Here is a 15078-nt window from a genome sequence, read left to right on the forward strand (position 1 = left end):
TTACCTTCACCACTCAGAATTAAGCCAAGTCTTCAAAACATTTTTAATATTACACTAGCTGAGCCTGCGCTCTCTACACAGCGCATCATTCACATATGAGCATGAATCTTCTAGCCATTTCTCACAACATCTGTACATGTCCCTTTACAGACAAAAGTTAAAGACGTCGTGATAAAAATCGCCAAAGGATACTATAAAGGGGAGATTTTTTAAATTATTTTTTCAATATCTCGCATCGTTTGCAACATTTGAGCCTACTTCCGGTTAAATTTCTAATTCATGTATGATCAGTGTTTTCTTTCTTCTTGCATGCAGTATGTAATAAGCAATTACATTACATACACAATTAATTATAATGTCAGTGATATATGGTATTCATTGGGGAAAACATTCCTAAAATAAAGATTCATCTTAGACTGGAGAAATGGTTATCCTTCCTTTTTCATTATTATTTGGCCATGAAAGAAACGCCTGAGACATATACAACTATGTGGTGTTGGAATGTATAATGCGTAGAATATGATGCTTTAGTTCTTTTTAAATTTCAACACTTCCAGTGTACCCGTAAAAATGTAATAAAGAAATAATGGCCATGTTTTTTAAATATTCAATTGGAACTGGACAATCTACGCAAAATTTTCAATCGATCAGTGAAAACGTCGTCTTTCTAAAGCCTGTAGTTTCCGAGATCTCATTGTCGAAATGATTGGCCACAAACATATAAACGTAAACAAACATATAGGTTAAAAGAACTCCGAAGATGGGAGCACAATTCATTTGCAATGATTTTGGAGAAGGGTTATTAAAATACAAAGGCTTTGAACAATAATTTTAAAATATAAACTTTATGAAAAAGATCTATTTAAATAATTTATTTAAACTATTTTAAAGTACTTTAAAATATGTCTTTGTTAAACGTGAAATCATGAATAACCGTAAAACAAAGGTTTGAAATCCAAAGTTACAGTTTGGAGTTCAGGCGTTTTTATTGCTATTGTAGCATTTTAATAGACAGATTGTAAGTAGGCTATCGACTATCCGGTCTCTATACTGTCCGGCCTAGTTCAAAAAACAAATATATCCATAATAAAGTAAGGAATAATTTTTTGAACGATCTAATCGACTTTGAATATGACTTCGTCAAGGAGCAACAGTAATCTATCAAAGACACTTTCATAAATTAAAAAGCCTACGTTTTTACATTTGATGACTGGTCATTTATTAATGAAATGTAAAGTAAGTTTAATACAATTAGGCATTTTTTTGTTAATGTTTTGTTCATTTCAAAACCGTATGATTCATATCGTATAATGTCCATACTTTTATATTTCTTCCATTAAGTTAGATATTACAAAATTTATCTTAAAATCTATACAATATTTTTATTTTCCACTTCCTTTTTCTAGTGACGGTTCTAGCCCGGGGTCGGGGGTCCAGTTTTTGTAGTTCTTAAAATTATTTAAGGCATTATTTCTATATTTTTTAAAGTTTATAGTAAACTCATGATACACCTATCACAGTCTGGGTTCTGGCTGGCCCCTCCAGTTTTTACCTTCTACAACCGCTACAAGTACTGCTCTGTACTTAGGAAGTCAGAAAATCTGATAAAAGAGCATGTTTTAGTATATAAAGTAATATTTTTAGTGGTATGGTAAGGGCAGGAAGTCAGAATTATACAACTCTGATCTATCCGGCACTTCTTTTGTTATCCGACATTCCCTTCCATTGTGTTAGGCAGTGACGGATCTAGCCCGGGGCCGGGGAGCCTAGGCCTTTCAGTTGTTTGAATGACAAAAGTAATTGAAGCTATTATTTATATAGTTCTGAAAGTTTATAGTAAATTCATGATATACTCATCACAGTCTGGGTTCTGGTTGGCCCCCAAGTTTTATTCCTTCTAGATCCGCCTATCACATTAGGGAGGGTAATTGGGAGTCTATTGTAGTTAAACTCGTTTATCCTAGATAGCATTACTTTTTCTTTCTTCTACATTATAAGTATTCCGGTATCAAAAGTTTTCGTGCCTGATGGGAGCTGCTAATATGTAACTTCCTTCTTCACGTCACTATTATCTACTTCGATATGCTTGCCTTTCCACATAATATCTCCTTCACTTAACTCTCATACATATGATATACTTTGCAACAAGATGGCTGTCAGTGTGTAGGAGTGCGTAAGAATTCTCCCACTTTTGTGCTGTTTATGAAGCGATTTTTATGAAGATAGTGATGAGTGTATGTATTTGTTGTTCATAAACCATTAAGTTTGCTTTTAAAGGAAAATATATATTGTTTTTTTCTGTGTGTTAATAGTGAAATATGCCGAAGAATACACGAAGCGAGAACACCGGCACTCCAAATGCACGGTCATCCCAAAATGCAAAAAATGAACTTGTGAAACAGATATGTAGTGAAGTGAAATCGACCGTTCAGTCTCCAGAAGTAACGAAAGTCATAGTGGATTCTATTATTGAAACTGTAATAAAGGTGGTGATTGAACGTTTGGAGGAAACCATGAAATTTAACTGTGATGACGTTAGCGACCTAAAAACAGATATTCACGACATGAAGAATGAACTTAAAAACGTGACAAAACAATTGCTGATCTAAGTGACAAAATTGTAGAACTAGAGCAGTACCAACGCAGGAATAGCATTCGAATTTTCGGTTTACCGGAACGTGAAGAGGAAGATACGAATGGAATTGCTTCGTCCCTGTTTGAAGGTCACCTTGGAATCAAACTTCAGAACTCTGATCTGTGCCGAACACACAGAATTGACCCAGTGGTTTCCGGTAAGAACAGACCTACCATAGTGAAATTTACTAATTACAGGTTCAGATCATTGGTATGAAACAAACAAAAGAAAGTTAAAGAATTCAGGCATCACAATCAGGGAAGATCTCTGTAAGGCTCGACTTCAACTACTGAAGAACGTGACACAGAAATTTAATACAAGGGACGTTTTTACTCAAGGTGGTAAAATAGTTGTGAAAGGGAAGCAAAAGTACTTCATAACCACTGTAAGTGAGCTAGAAGCCATTTAAACTCAGCGTAGTGTACTCTCTAGACAGCAAATGTGGGCTGAGTTCGTCTGTTGTGAAAGTGTAGATAGATTTTTTTTTTTTTTTTTTAATATTTGTGTTATGTTGATGAGTCTACTGAACACTTCTCTTAGTGACTGCTTCATTATGCTTTGTATAATTCAGTCTTAAGATTTTTTTGTTAGTATCCATTGTGTTTTTGTATATGTCAATATTCAAGGGTGTACTTGTAGTGAAATTTCTGTTCTTGCAAAATGTAGGTTACTTATTCTTTATGGAGATGATGAATCAGATTTATGTTACTGTTTTTCAAAGCCTGTCGGTACCACTCTAGCTTTAAAGGGTTTACTAGTTGGCATATTATCGTTATATTGTATTGTAAGGAAATTGTGTAACAATAGTTATGAGTAACGTAGACATAGTACAAGGGAGAATTCATGACCACTGACATGGTACAAGGGAGCATTTAAATACCAGTATTAACAAAAATTTTCAGGAATTGTTTCAGTGTACGGTAGGACAACAGTCTCAATTTTTAATTATGCATGCTAATGTTCGTTCCATTTTACCTAAAATAGATGAAATACGTTTACTAGTGTTAGAATCACAGTGTGCTGTTTTCATAGTGAAACGTGGCTTGACAATTCAATTGACACAAGGCTTATTAATATACCGTTACTCCGTTCTTTGACAAGACAGAGAACATCATGTTGGGGGGGGGGGGATTTTAATGTATTATCTTGAAAATTTGGTTGTAAAACTAGTTGAAATACCTAACTCAGATTAAGTAGAGTGCCTCATGGTAATAGTCAAAAATAAATTCGCTACGAGTAGGTATCTTATCAATGTATAGACCACCAAGTACCCGCTACACCAAATTGTCTATTCTTGAGGATCTGATTACACATGTATATCCGCAAGTTGATTGTCTTTATATACTAAACGACCTTAATTGTGATCAGCTTTGTTCTGACAAAGCCGAAACAAAATATTTTGATCGTATCCTGGATGCATTTGGTCTAGTCCAACTCATTAAAGAACCAACCAGAATAACAGAGTTCGGTAAATCATTACTCGATCTCAATATTACCGATGAAGTTGACATGGTAGCATCAAGTGGCGTTAGTCTACCCATTGGATCATCCGATCACTGGGTGACACATGCTATCCTGAACATTAAAAAACCGCCAATAAAATCATTTCATATTTTTCGTTATCGCAACTTTAATATATTTAATCACGACACATTTCTGCAAAATGCCGAAGCCTTGAACTGGAAACAAATTGAATTTCAGGAATCTATAGATGCTAAAGTTGATTTTCTTCAGACTTCTTTAAAACATCTGTTCGATCATCACGCACCGATGAAAACGGTAAAGGTTTCAAATAACAAATTGCCTTATGTGTCTAGTAATACGAAGCTGGTGATGAAAATACGCGATCGTGCGCTCCGTAAGTTCAAACGCACTAAGTTGCAGCAACACTGGGATGAGTACAAAAAGCTTCGTAATTTTACTACGGCAGTTATTCGACAAGAAAAGATTGTGTATTTTTCCTATCGTATAAATAACGCTAAAACCAATAAAGACAGATGGCGGACATTACATAATTTGGGAATAGGTGGAAAAAGTTCATCGTTGAACCTCCCTGAAGAACTAAATTGTCCTGATGTCATAAACAGTCATTTTGCTAAGGCTTCCGAAATCTCAGTAACAAGCAACGATACATTTCATAAACAAATAAATCGGTACAGTTCACTGAAACACACTGATTGTGGAACCCATTTCATGTTTAGCCTGTTCATGCACATGAAATTAGAAGAGCAATCGTTAACATTAAATCCAATGCCGCGAGATTTTATGAAATAACCCCACACATGCTTTAAAATAGCTCACATCTCCCTTAACTAATATTGTGAACTGCTCTTTATCGAATGGTAAATTCCCTAATCCCTGGAAACTACCTTAAGTTCTCCCATTACCAAAGAAGCCTTGTATTAAATCAATTAGTGACCTTACGCCAAGAAGTATATTGCCAGTTCTTTCAAAGGTAATTGAAAAGTTAGTTCTTCAGCAAGTGATTTAATATATTGATAGCTCTGGCATACTTCCATCTGAACAATCTGGGTTTCGTAAATTTCACAGCACACTACTGCTTTGTTAGGTATCAAAGACGATGTGCTTCATGCACTAAATGACAAATATGTGGTAATACTAGTTTTATTAGACCTCTCAAACGCATTTGACCTTGTCCAGCATAATGTTCTCTTACTAAAAATGAAATACTATAACTTTTCAGTAAATACCATAAAATGGTTCGAATCTTATCTACATAAAAGAATACAGCAAGTTGCTTTACGTAGTTCCTCTCGTTACAAAATTTCTGAAGCTGCTCTTCTTGATAGAAGTGTTCCACAAGGCTCAATTTTAGAGCCTGTTTTGTTTACCTTATATACTGCAGATATGGTATCTGTTGTACAGCATTCAAAGATGTATTGTTACGCGGACGACACTCAATTGTTTATAAAAGCCTTGCCTCAGGACTACCACAAGTTGTTCGACTCCTCAATCAAGATCTTAATGCTATCAGTAACTGGTATATATGATAACGACCTTGTTATTAATCCCTTAAAATGTACTTATACTGTTCTAGGATCCGGTAATCAGTTGAATAAAATAGTTCCTGAAAAATTAGAATTACAAATAATGGACTCAAACATTAGCTATTCACCTGTGTAAAAAGTCTTGGAGTGCAAATTGATGATAAACTTTCTATGAATAATCACGTCTCTACCCAATGGTCAAAAGCTCTGGGAATACTAAGAAACTTTTACAAAATACGAGACTGTCTGTCCAAAGATACCAAGCTACTCCTGACACAAACACTGACACTATCTTTGTTTGATTAGATAAAGAGCAGTTCACAATATTAGTTAAGGGAGATGTGATAACAGGTAAAGATATTTTAAGTATGTGTGGGATTATTTCATCAAATTCCGCGGCATTGGATTTAATGTTAACAAAATATATGGCCCACTTCTTACGAATAACAATGCTATTCTGATTCAAAAGGTACAAAATTCATGCATCCGCTTTTGTTACAATGTACGAAAATTCGATCATATTTTGCCTATTCTGAACAACAATAGAATGCTGACAATGTCCAGAAAACAACATTTGCATTATTGCTGTCTCATTTATAAAATTCTTAAAACAACACATCCCGCGTATTTATACAAAAAACTCACTGCTAGGTCAATTATACACATTCACTTAACACGCAAAAGGAACACGTTTGATATTCCACATCATAGATTCAAGCAAACCACTGCGGCATTTTCAGTATTAGCCCCAATTTCATGAAATGCTCTACCAAATGTAGTAAAAGAAGCTAAAACATTTAATTCCTTCAAGAAAATGTTAAAAATGTATTTACTCAGCCAACAAAATTTAAGTCCAGGTACCCATGATTTGTATTCTATCACTTCAACCACGTAAATGAAACCAGGCTTGACTTGCTACACTTTTTTTTTTAAATAATCATGCATTGTAGAAATATTTCCTCCCCCCGCAATGTCAATGACAAGCATACTTTATTTTGTCTCTATGTTATTCATCGGTTTGTGTTCATTTCCCTGTTTATATATTTGTATGCTTTTTTTCATTCTTCACTTGTGTTATTTGTGTGTGTGTTTTGTTAAAAGTGCCAGTTTTTTTCTTTTTTATCATCTTAATGTAGGGTGTACTTTTCGTTCTTTATCACCATATCTTTTGTACGTAACTGATTGTATCTTTTTTGTATAACTGAATGTATTTCCTTGACAAAGGTTAGGTGGTAGAGCAGCAATATGCTGAACCTCGCCCGCTTGAATAAAACCTTTTCAATTCAATTCAACTCAATATGATGAACTAATATATTATTCAAGTCCTAGAATTTTTAGAACTTTTTAAAGTTTTCCTGTATTTCCTGGTGGTGAAATCTTATTACACTATATTATATTTGCATATTTTAAGTCCAATTCTTTAAAAACAATGTTTGATTTATAACATTTGCAAAATTAACTTCAGGAACTAGTTGGTATTCAATCTTCCGTACAATATCACATACTCAGAGTACAGGTTGTATGAGACCACCTGCGCCAAGCACTGCTCTCAAAAGTATGACATTCTAGGACTTCAGGAAAAACATAGTCATTACAGAAGTTAACCCAAAGAAATATTACGTCGATTGTCATGAATTCTAGACTAAACCGTAAGTAGACATTCCTGGAATCCGGTCAAAATTTCAAATGGGAATGTAGATAATGCAGGACATCCAGTAGTGAAACCAGAACTGAGATGGCCACTACCTAAAGAGTGATCCACAGGAGGCCCAAGGAAGACTCAAAACTCCATATTTCGAGTCTAATTTCAATGTCTAGAGACGATCCGCTTCCTAACCACCTTTTGGACCACTACTAGAGATATCTTAACTTTTCTAAGAAACATTTTGCTGTACCTACGTGCCTTTCGAAATAGGCACTAACAAGCTGTAATGTTGTTCATTCGAATTCGACAAAGTGACCATATTAGGTATTCCGAAGCTTTATTTATCTATTTTTGAAACAAGATTCCGAAAACCACCATTTTGAAACTGCTAATGAGGTTGTTTAAATAATACGACAATTTTGTTTACATTTCGAATGTTTTTGGTCCGGAAGTGGCATACTCCCCTTTAGTTTCAACAGTATAGTGTTTGTTATGGTAGAATTTCTGTACACAGTTACCTTGAAGTCTTAAGAGTCATAAACATCGGTATGATCACCATCTATTTCGTAACACAGCTGAATTCTGCGCCAAGTTCTCGCAGATGTTTTGCGGAGATACTCCGGAGTCACGAGGGTAAAGACGTGTTCCACAGCTGCTCGTAATTCCTGCGTTGTGTGATATCGAGTGTTTCATACTTGTTGCTTTATGAAACTCCAGACAGCATCGTCTGGTGTTGTCAGATCAGGACTTCTTGGAAGCCAGGCAAAAGTAGCTGGTGAAGGTGCACAACCTCTCCCAATCCAGCGGCCAGGAAACGTCTGATTCAGATAATTGCGCACGTGAATTGCGAAGTGCGCTGGTTACGACATGGATAGTGATCATATCGATGTTTATGACTCTTAGGACTCTTAAGACTTCAAGGTAATTGTGTACAGACATTCTACCATAACTAATACTATACTGTTGAAACTAAATGGGAGTACGCCCACTTCCGGACCACCCTGTACTAATTAGTGATGTGCATTTTTGAAGCGAGCGATCCTCCGTTTTCCCCCTTACTAATTTCAACTCCGAATTATAGGAGTAAGTTTATAATATAAAGCAAAACACACATTATACAAAAATTGGAGTATTGCTACGAAATTCTCCCGGTAACGCTTTATTTACAAATGGAAAAGGTAGGATTGACTCTGTTATTGATTCATTTCAATTACGTCAATAAAGGCGATTGGGAATCCTCTAAGAAAAATACGCCATACTCCACCAAAAACGAATGATTTTATTTTACAAAGGCTATTTTAGAACATTTGAATAAAACACAGTGTGTGTATGTTTGGGGAGGGGAGGAGAGGTTTTTTTAATTTAAAGCATTAGGAATTGTGTGGATCCTCAAAAAATATATACATCATACTGCATCAAAATGGAGGAGATCGTGGAACATATTTACTACGTCGGATGGAAATAGGAGCTGGAGAAAAGTTCACTCTTGTGACGTCGATGGATTTTAAATCCAAGTAGTGGAGATAATTGTGAAGTTTCATAAAATATCAGTCATATTGCATCAACATCTATTTTCAAAGTTAGTTATCGTGAACCATACATTTTTTTCTTTTTTGTTTTTTTAATTGAACGCAAGTAGTATTTACGCCATATCAAGTCAGAGCATAAATTTACTGCTTACTTCTGACATTTTCTAATCCCAAGCACTGAAGATACGGGAAACGTCAAGTAAAGTGGCCATATATTCTAATGCTATACGAGTTGTTGAAGTAGGTCCATGAATGCAAAGATTTATAAACTTATTCCCTTCACTTGTTCCATACTTAATATTTTCAATTAAGACTAACCATTTTATAACTCACGTATATTCAGTGCATTTCTTCTATTTCTCACACACAAAATGTAGTGAAATAACACATAATATACACAACGAATTATGAAGTCAATGATAAATGTATATAGCACTCATTGGACAGCAAGCTCCAAACAATACAGACTAATCTCAAAATGGAGATATTTCTTCGCATATCAAAACCACAGCAAAATACGGTTTTCAGTGCTCTACAAATTTACCAACTGTCGTCTGCTGGTTGAAATGTTTGTTGTAAAGACGTTTGTGATAACAGCAAAAGTGATGAATCTAACCTAATGGAATTATAGCAGTTAGGAGGGAGATACTTTTGCTCCTGACTGTGCAATTGCATGAGATCTGTATATGTTCTACAGTATTTGTCTTTGGTTTGTACAGTATATACATTTTAAACTCGTACTTATGGACTTTTTGAAGTGAACACAAAGCAAAGAATTGTGTAGCCTATGTTTTAAATGCTAACCACTAATAGAAATAAGTACACATACGTTTCTTTAAGAAAACGTAATTTCTTTAGTTACTGAAGTCTATAAATTTAAGTGAGGGATATAATGAGATATTCCCTTCTTTTCCGCCTTGTAAAAATATTTAATTCGTATATGTGTAAGTCTCTTGTAGGTTGGTCTTGGTCTTAGCGAGTCTTGCAGGTATGCATGCAAGACTCATCAAGACTCTTGTGCTCATTACTGAGGAAAATACTTGACAGAGATGATCACTTTGCATGCTTTTTTATTATTATTTGTTTATTGTGAGCTGCACTGCATCTTGCGGAAATTCCGTGATTCAATTCGCGGCTACGCAAGTTTGTGGTGGACAACATCATATCTTTCGCTCCCTTTCTCCCTCATTCTCATTCCACCAATTACTTAATAACCATTCACTTTCATTAATGATCCGTCTCCTGCAGCCTAAAGGTCATCATAATCGTGCGACGTAAAACTAGAAATTTCATTTCACTTCCTTTTTATTGATTGACCCTTATCTGTACGTAACCAACTACAAAAGAAGCTCATATTATTATTCTAGTGAATAAAATTCTGTATTTTTTCATACTTCTTCGCTGTATTTTACTTAATATCATTGAAATAAAACTTCGTAAAATTTTCAATTTCTACATTTACTTTTGATTTATAATTGTTAAGAATGTACATTTGAATTGATACAGTTTAAAGATTGCTTATTCAGAATTCACAATAAAAATAATTCACTTTCAGATTTAATATTCATTATATCAAAGACTTCTTTAAGAACCAATATCGATACTTGTTTAAGTATTTATTTCCTATAGCAAATTCAAATCAAAATCTCTTATCAAGTTTCTCATGAAAACACAAAACACAGCAACCTTGAATATTTTACTTTTGACGATGGACTATATGAAAGCTTATCAATATGTATGTACTGTATATGAACATGTATAGTACACACATACACATACACATACACACACACACACACACACATATATATATATATATATATATATATATATATATATATATATATATATATATATATATATATATATATATATATATATATATATATATAATTAAAAAGAAACGTATGTATGAAATGAATGTCACATTAATGGTAGAAGTAATATTACTTGCGTGAGAAACCGTCACATATGCTGATGGACAGAGTACCTGATATCACGAATGGAATACAGAGAATACTCTTTGTTCATTGATTAGCTGTGAAAATATAGAGTAAACCATGAACTTCTACATAAACACAACACATATACTGCTTTTGTTTTGCGTAACACTTGGGAGTATGTGAGCAACCATGAACCCAAGCGCACGTGATCGAATTTTTCTCCGAGTCTTTGGTGAGTACATATATTTACTTCGTTTATTTAATGTAACGTATATGAGTTTTCAGATTAGGTAGTGAAATAAGGATATGAAATAAGACGAAACTTCAAGTTTAATATTTCACGTTATGTTCCGAGGCTACGGGATATGATGGTGGTGATAATGAATGCAATGGTGGAATGAAAAGCAAGTGGTAGGAAAAGGCAGAATTATGGAAAAGCTCACGCACACGGTATTTGTCCACCACAAAGTTCACTTGACACAAACTGAAGATAAGAATACTTTCATACAGTATTTCTAAATCGTCAAGACACCAAAGAATGAAAATATACAGCTGATACAAATTTCCAGTTCATCATGAAACTGCAATTTGTATCATTTATACTGTAAAAATATATATATATATCTTATATATAAAAGAGAACGCACAAATCCTTTGTTCCCTCATCACGCTAATACGGCTGAACCAATTTCTTTCATTTTTGGGGGGTTATTAGGATTTGGACCCTAGATGGTTTTTATCATATCACTTTAATTTTCAATTACCAGTGTCTTGAGATAATTGACCATTCAAGTGTCCATAACGTACAAATCCTTTGTTAGTTCATCATAGGTAAAAATAAACGTATTTATATGCAACCCGCATGACCGTGTCACTCGGCGGGTTAACATAAATGACAGGCGATATAATGTTAACATTTACTGCAATCTACTATGGTTTTTATCATATCACTTGAAAGCGAAAAAGTAAAAATTATCTAATTAACAAGGTTTATTGCGTTCCGGGGTGACCCCAGCGAAGCGGGGTGAACGCTGCTAGTATATATATATATATATATATATATATATATATATATATATATATATATATATATATATATATCGTTATTGTTGTAGCAAATCTGTGTGAATTACTCACATTCCTACAGATACTGGATATACTTTCACTGGAGTAGATAGGGATTGACTGACCCAGCACAAATTCTAATTCCCTTGGTACCGTAACGAAACATAGATAGTGTGTAGATGCAGTATACTCATTTGTGATCCCTGGTAGTATGTCATTCTTTTTATTTAATTGCAAAAGAACAAGCACAGTCGAGTTAGATTCGAAAAAAAAAGAATTCACCTATAGCCCTACATAATATTTCAGTAAATTATTTACAAACCCTGCTCTTCATTTTGAGCTGTTTCTCGTTAGCTCATGCATCAAAATTTACTGTCTGTCGCTAGAGATAGAAACCACTGAAAAACAAAGTAGATGTTTGATCATTCAAAAGAGATCATTAGAAAAGAAAGTAATAGAATATTGATATTACTAACTTCTATTTGCCGAATTGCTGGTGCACGTAACTCCGATGTGCGTCATCCCTAGTGCTATTGAAAATTTCACTGAAAATTTCCGGTGCAGACCCTGCTTCAAAAGGCAGTTGCGGAGCTACTTGAATTAAGAAGTAGTGATGTAAAACCAGAAAGAATGGCATCTGTGTGTTGTTGTGCTAAGCACGATTACTCAGTTTAACGTGCTTCGTCGTTTTGACCATTGCTCTGCATAGAGTGTAAAACTAGGAATCTTCGATTAATACTTCTTTCTATGCGTGTGTGAATGACTGACAGTTATTAGTTCACTGTAAAATTATTCCATATACTGTTATATACTTCAACCAATATGAAATTAACGTGTGATCAATTAATGTGAAATTAACGTGTAATCATGTTGCAGCTGCTTTTTGAAATTAAACCATATATAAATATTGTAATGCACTAAAATATGTAATCATCACAACTAAAAATGTGTCAATATAACTTTCTAATTGCTTTCTTTTCAAAAGTGTCAACCATTTATTTATTAGCTTTGTTAAACTCACTTTGCTGGAACAGTTGAAAGAAACAACATTTTAACTGAAAATTACAAATAAATCTAAAATAAAAATGAATGTAAAAGCTTTAAAATTATTAGAAAATATAGAAAAAACTAACCAATAATGCGAAATAAAAAGAATTGTAAATAAAGCGCAACAACGAGTAATTTGAGCAGAGTGAGTGGCCTAATGACTGTCTCTTACAAGATTGGAGCAGTTTCTACAAAAATTAAAACCAATTCGTATACTCAACTCAGTGACCTCCGTAATGATGTGAATTGGCTCCATATCAATGCAATGGACACTTTGATGAGCAATCATCTCAATTACGTAAAAGTGAAAGAATGAAAACCTATTTGGTACAAACACTTACTACGCGTATATTCAAAAATTCATTTCAAACGGTTCAGCTGTTTTGTCGTGGAAGGGCGACATACAAGTAGATTTCATTTATACTGTATATGTCTAAATTACCAAAGAAGAAACAACCATGCCAGTAGAAAGAAAGTATCCATTCGTGAATAAATTTCTTAATTATACTTTTTTTTTTTTTTTTTTTTTTTTACTAATTTGAGGATGTTGAATCTAGTGGAACTCTCTTTAAACTTATTCGTCCATGGAATCACGAGAAAAATGGCCATAAGCTTGGATCTTTGAAGTACTGCTTATACCAAAGGAAGGTGTCAACACTTCGACATAGTTCTAATTGCACTTTTATACTAATATGAGAAGCTGAATGCAATGAAACTATTTTGACCTCAAAGTCAGGATCTATGAAGCACTGCTTATCTAATAGTAAAAGTGTTCCTGTAAAAGAAAAATGCAATTAATAATGTGTCAAAGTGTGGGTACTTTTACCATTAGCGTAAGAGGTACTTCAAAGGTTTCAACTTTGAATTATTTTTCTCTTAACTTATAGAAGTTTAAAAGAATTCAGCATCGTGAAATTAATATTAAAAATCACACTTAGAAATTTATCCAAGTGCGGACACATTTTACTAATAGTATGATCATCAAATCTTTCTAACTTAAATTTTAATTTTATTGAGATTTTACTTAATCTCCTTTTCCTGATTATGATCACTCTAATCCCGATCATTAACTGTTGTAAGCACTTTTAAATGCGTAACCAGAATCATGTTTTAAAATTTTCCTAAAATGATGTTCTTCTGTACAGAATATAATTCATATATATAATGTTCTGCTTCAATATGAGGTTATTTCTGTGACATGGAAATATATTTTAATACTCAAAAATTATTAAAGCAACCAAAATGCATTCAAGAACAACTTTACAGGAAAAAATATTTCCTTAAAGTACCCCATGCACCATCAACGTTAACAACGTAAACAAGCTGAAATGAACAATATTTATACTTGAATTTTGTTTAAAATACATTTCTTTTCATGTACACACTACATTGACGTAATTTAGTGTTTCATATTTCCATGAAGAAAATGTTTGGAGTCGTTATGCACATGAGTCGTTGTAATAACAGAAGTGTACTTATTCATTTTGTGCCATAAATAATACGTATACAGAAACTGAAAACAATATCAACTTAATGCTTAGTTACCAATTCCAATTTTCCCTATCTGATACGAAAGCGTATTATGAATTTTCCTTTTTATGTCCTATAATTATATCCTGTAGGTTAAAGGAGATGGATGGTTAATCACAGCGAAAATTATTATTTTTTTAAAAAAAAGTAGTGGAGTGAGAATGTAGTAGGAAACAGTAGAACCTCGAGAAAACCCACTGCCACGATGTTGTTCAGCACAAACTCACATGCTCTCGAAACAACCAAAGTGAGCACTCCAGCACTGAGCCACTATAACCCAAAGTAACAGAATTAAATGGTTTATGTGTATTCATAATTTATCGTCTTATACGTACAGCTGAATGTGAGAGTCAAACACTTGAGCTTCCACGAAAATCAAACTTCTTAATTCACTGGTCGTACACTATCTCGTAATCATATAAAATTGTTATTAGGACATTTTACAGCTCTGTTACGCGAAGAAGGGGATGTAGCTCGAAAAACTAGGTGCTGATCATTGAACACTCACATTGCTCGGGATGCTCAAAATTCAAACAATCCTTAGACTTACAGTGTAGATCGTACACTTCGGTCTAAGTTTATTTGCAGTTATGACTATGACATTTCAGGGTTCTGTGAGGTGAAAGTGATAGGCATTAAGGGTAAAACAGACGCTTATGTCGGAGAATTTATTCAT

Source organism: Thermobia domestica, chromosome 10 (genome assembly GCF_964235325.1).
Source record: "Thermobia domestica chromosome 10, izTheDome1.hap1.1, whole genome shotgun sequence".
Taxonomy (NCBI): Eukaryota; Metazoa; Arthropoda; class Insecta; order Zygentoma; family Lepismatidae; genus Thermobia; species Thermobia domestica.